Genomic DNA, 6000 nt, shown 5'->3' with positions numbered 1-6000 from the left:
GACCCCCGGCAGGCCTGCACAGACCACCGGCAGCTGGCACAGACCAGCGACAGCCGGCACAGGCCCCCAAGAGGCCTGTACAGACCACCGGCAGCCGGCACAGGCCCCCGGCAGCCGGCACAGACCACCGACAGCCGGCACAGGCCCCCAAGAGGCCCATACAGACCACCGGCAGCCGGCACAGACCACCGACAGCCGGCACAGGCCCCCAAGAGGCCCATACAGACCACCGGCAGCCGGCACAGGCCCCCGAGAGGCCCGTACAGACCACCGGAAGCCGGCACAGGCCCCTGACAGGCCTGTACAGACCCCAGACAGGCCCGTACAGACCACCGGCAGCCGGCACAGACCCCCGCAGTCGGCAAAGACCGTGCATCATGATGCGCACAGACCGCGTATTATGATGACGTCATTTCACCAGCCAATCACAGCCACAACAGTGGCTCATTGCATTATGGGGACTTCCGATTCCGGTATCCAATATTGAAAAAATATCGGTACTCGGTATGGGAATTCCGATACAGCGAATATCGGCCGATACCCGATATTTGCAGTATCAGAATGCTCAATACTACTCATGAGTAAGTTCATAGTATGTCAGAAAAGTGGCAGCTCTCACCATCTCTTTAAAAGGGACGGTGAGTGCTGTCACGTTTCTAACATACTATGGACTTGGTCGCTGTTTTTTTCCATGGATGAGCCCTCTGGTACCACAGAGCAGGTACATTTAATGCTAAAGGATATTTAACCCCTGCATAACACGGATTTTTCATGCATGGTTGTACCAACTCCATTTTTTCCTAATAGTGTTACTCATGTTATATGTGGTTTATTATGTATGTAGCATTTTATTGCGCCCATCATATATGGTATGGAGCATTATATGGGGCTCATTATATATGGAGCATTATATGGGGTCCATTATTCTGTGTGAAGCAATATATGGGATCCATTATACTAATTGGAACAATATATGAGGCTTATTATATATGGTGCATTATATGGGGCTCATTATGTTTGGAGCAATATGTCTTTTGCTTTACCCACAAAGAAATTAGATATGAAGATGAATCTTTAGATTTATGCTACATACTCTTCACTGATGTCAACACACTTCTTACATGTGTATTCTAAGTTCTACATGCCTTGCAAAAAGAAGGATTTTGGTTGTGCCTCAAGCCAGGCATCTGTAACAGTCATGGCATCAGAAATGGTGTGAAATTTGGTACCCTTGAGATGTTTCTTCAGGTTTGGAAACTGATGATATTCGTAGGGTGCTAGATCTGGTGAATAAGGTGGGTGGTCAACCAGCTGGAAGCCCAGCTCTGCTAGGTTTGCCTTGGTCGCTTGTGCAGTGTGACAGCTTGCCGTACCTTTTGGCCTTCAAAGCTGCCTTCAATTGGTCCAAAAGTTCAATGTAATACCTTGCATTGATGGTGGGACCCTTTTGAAGGTTGTTCACTAGCAGCACGCTCTCTTTATCCCAGAACACAGACGCCATCACCTTAGTGCCTCATTTTTGCACCCTGAATTTCTTTGGACGAGGAGAACCACTGTGCCTCCACCCTTTTGACTGCTCCTTGGTTTCAGGGTCATACAAATAAATCCAGGTCTCGTCCATAGTGACCAGTCAATCCAGGAAGTTCTTATCGGTCTGGAAATGCTGACAAATGGACCAGGAAGTTTTCACTCACATGCTTTTCTGATCTGTTGTCAAACAATTGGGGACCCACTTTGAAGATAGCTTCTTCATGTCCAAATGAAGATAGTCAGTGATGGTTTGGGAAGCCATGTCATCAGCTGGTATAGGTACACTGTGTTGTGTCAAGACCAAAGTCAGCTCAGCCGTCTACCAGGAAATTTTAGAGCACTTCATGCTTTCTTCTGCCAACAAGCTTTTTGGCGATGGAAATTTCATTCTCCAGCTAGGCTTACCACCTGTCCACACTGTCAAAAGTACCAATACCGCGTTTAAAAACAACAGTATCACTGTGCTTGATTGTCCAGCAAACTTGGCTGACCTTATCCCTATAGAGAAATTATGGGGTATTGTCAAGAGGAAGATGAGAGACACCAGACCCAACAATGCAGAGGAGCTGAAGGCTGCTATCAAAGCAACCTGGGCTTCCATAACACCTCAGCAGTGCCACAGGCTGATCGCCTCCCTGCCACATGAATGCAGTATTTAATGCCAAAGGAGCCCCGACCAAGTATTGAGTGCATTTACTGAATATACATTTCAGTAGGCCAACATTTCAGATTTTAAAATCATTTTTTCAAGCTGGTGTTATAAAGTATTCTAATTTACTGAGATAATGACTTTTGGGTTTTTACTGGCTGTAAGCCATAATCGTCCACATAATCACTTGAAATAGATCACTCTGTAATGACTCTATATAATATATGAGTTTTACTTTTTGAATTGAAGAACTGAAATAAATTAACTTTTTGATGATATTCTAATTTTGTGAGATGCACCTGTACCTAATGTCCCACAGCTATTGGCTGGGGAGGAAATAGCAAGTGCATGCACTGACTCTTTAGGAGAGCGGGAGTGCACTCGCGCGTGCCATAAGGACTAGACTAGAGGACTGGCTGGAAACATGCATAGCATGGGGAAGGGAAGACCTGAACGCAGCAGGGGTGAGTGAAGCAACATGCCAGGGACCCTGGCTGTCAGAGCAGGACTCCGGCCTCTGGCGTGGTGCTAACAATTATACTGTGTGAAGCAATATATAGGGCTCATTATTCTGTAGGGAGCAAAATATGGGGTCCATTATTCTATATGGAGCAATATATTAGGCACATTAGACTGTATGGAGCAATTTACGGGGATCATAATTCTGTATTGAGCATTATATGGGACTCGTTATTCTTTATGTAGCATTATTTGGGGCTTATTTTACAGTATGGAGTAATATATGGGGCTCATTATTCGTATGAAGCAATATATGGGGCTCATTATTCTGTATAGAGAAAAATATGGGGACCATTATTCTGTATAGAGCAATATATTTGGCTCATTATACTGCATGGAGAAATATACAGCTGTGGCCAAAAGTATTGACACCCCTGCAATAATGTCAGATAATACTCAGTTTCTTCCTGAAAATGATTGCAAACACAAATGCTTTGGTATTATTATCTTCATTTAATTTGTCTTAAATGAAAAAAACTCAAAAAGAATTGTCCTAAAGCCAAATTGGATATAATTCCACACCAAACATAAAAAAGAAGGTGGACAAAAGTATTGGCACTGTTCGAAAAATCATGTGATGCTTCTCTAATTTGTGTAATTAACAACACCTGTAACTTACCTGTGGCACCTAACAGGTGTTGGCAATAACTAAATCACACTTACAGCCAGTTGACATGGATTAAAGTTGACTCAACCTCTGTCCTGTGTCCTTGTGTGTACCACATTGAGCATGGAGAAAAGAAAGAAGACCAAAGAACTGTCTGAGGACTTGAGAAACCAAATTGTGAGGAAGCATGAGCAATCTCAAGGCTACAAGTCCATCTCGAATGACCTGAATGTTCCTGTGCCTACCGTGCGCAGTGTCATCAAGAAGTTTAAAGCCCATGGCACTGTGGCTAACCTCCCTAGATGTGGACGGAAAAGAAAAATTGACAAGAGATTTCAACGCAAGATTGTGCGGATGTTGGATAAAGAACCTCGACTAACATCCAAACAAGTTCAAGCTGCCCTGCAGTCCGAGGGTACAACAGTGTCAACCCGTACTATCTGTTGGCGTCTGAATGAAAAGGGACTGTATGGTAGGAGACCCAGGAAGACCCCACTTCTTACCCCAAGACATAAAAAAGCCTGGCTGGAGTTTGCCAAAATTTACCTGAAAATGCCTAAAACGTTTTGGAAGAATGTTCTCTGGTCAGATGAGACAAAAGTAGAGCTTTTTGGGCAAAGGCATCACCATAGAGTTTACAGGAGAAAAAAAGAGGCATTCAACGAAAAGAACACTGTCCCTACAGTTAAACATGGCGGAGGTTCCCTGATGTTTTGGGGTTGCTTTGCTGCCTCTGGCACTGGACTGCTTGACCGTGTGCATGGCATTATGAAGTCAGAAGGCTACCAACAAATTTTGCAGCATAATGTAGGGCCCAGTGTGAGAAAGATGGGTCTCCCTCAGAGGTCATGGGTCTTCCAGCAGGACAATGACCCAAAACACACTTCAAAAAGCACTAGAAAATGGTTTGAGAGAAAGCACTGGAGACTTCTAAGGTGGCCAGCAATGAGTCCAGACCTGAATCCCATAGAACACCTGTGGAGAGATCTAAAAATGGCAGTTTGGAGAAGGCACCCTTCAAATATCAGGGACCTGGAGCAGTTTGCCAAAGAAGAATGGTCTAAAATTCCAGCAGAGCATTGAAAGAAACTCATTGATGGTTACTGGAAGTGGTTGGTCGCAGTTATTTTGGCTAAAGGTTTTGCAACCAAGTATTAGGCTGAGGGTGCCAATACTTTTGTCTTGCCCATTTTTGGCATTTTGTGTGAAACGATCAAAGTTTTGCTTTTTTCTTCATTCTCTTTTGTGTTTTTTCATTTAAGACAAATTAAATGAAGATAATAATACCAAAGAATTTGTGTTTGCAATCATTTTCGGGAAGAAACTGAGTATTATCTGACAGAATTGCAGGGGTGTCAATACTTTTGGCCACAACTGTATGGGGCTCATTATTCTGTATGGAGCATTATATGGGGCCCATTATTCTGTACAGAGCAATATATGGGGCCCATTATTCTGTATGGAGCAATATATGGTGTTCAGTATTCTATATGGAGCAATATATGGTGCCCATTATTTTGTACAGAGTAATATATGGCACTCATAATTCTGTGCCGAGCAATATATGGGGCTCGTTATTCTTTATGGAGCATTATTGGGGGCTTATTTTACTGTATTGAAAAATATATGGGGCTCATTATTCTGCATAGAGAAAAATATGGGTTCCATTATTCTGTATGGAGCAATATATTGGGCTCATTATACTTTATGGAGCAATATACATGGCTCAATATTCTGTATGGAGCGCTATATAGGGTCCATTATACTGTATAGAGCATTATATGGGGTCCATTATACTTTATGGAGCAATATATGGGGTTTATTATTCAGTATGGCACATTATATGATGCCTGTAATACATTTTTGGAGCACTATATGAGGCTTATTATTCTGTATGTAGAACTATGTGGGCTCTTAATACCGAATGGAGCAATATATGGGGTTTATTATACTATATAGAGCAATATATGGGACTCATTATACTGCATGGAGCTATATATGAGGCTCATTATTCTGTATAGATCATCATTCATTATATGTTCTCCATTATTCTGAATGGAGCAATATATGGGGATTATTATTCTGTATGAAGCAATATGTGGGGGTCATTGTATTGTGTGGAGCATTATATGGGGTCCATTATTCTGTATGAAGCAATATGTGTGGGTCATTATTCTGTATGGAACATAATGTGGTACCCATAATAATGTATGGAGTAATATATGGGGCTCATTATTCTGTATGGAGCAATATATGGGGCTCATTATTCTGTATGGAGCACTATGCGGTGCCCATAATACTGTATGGATCAATATATGGGGCTCATTATTCTATTTGAAGCATTATATGGGGCTCATTATTCTGTATGGCTCACTTTGCTGTGGTTATAATACTGTATGGAGCAATAGATGGGGTTCATTATTCTGTATTGACCATGTGGTGCACATAATGCTGTATGGATGGCTATACTGTCTGGTCTCTGAGCTATTGTCAATAGATATCACTCATCTAATGTAAAAAGTAAGTGAAATCTTTGGCACTATACCTATATTTATTTCTTTACTTCTCTGCTGTATCTGTGCATCCTGAATCATGGTATGTGATAAAAGTGGCCCACAAAAAACCTGGAGCCAGCCCTGTTAATGACTATGTAATATTCAAATAGACAGATAGAAAGACAGATACTGAAACAAGA

This window comes from Dendrobates tinctorius, unplaced genomic scaffold (genome assembly GCF_039654945.1).
Source record: "Dendrobates tinctorius isolate UK_male_01 unplaced genomic scaffold, ASM3965494v1 ptg000156l, whole genome shotgun sequence".
In the NCBI taxonomy this organism is placed as follows: domain Eukaryota; kingdom Metazoa; phylum Chordata; class Amphibia; order Anura; family Dendrobatidae; genus Dendrobates; species Dendrobates tinctorius.
This window is presented reverse-complemented; position numbering follows the sequence as displayed.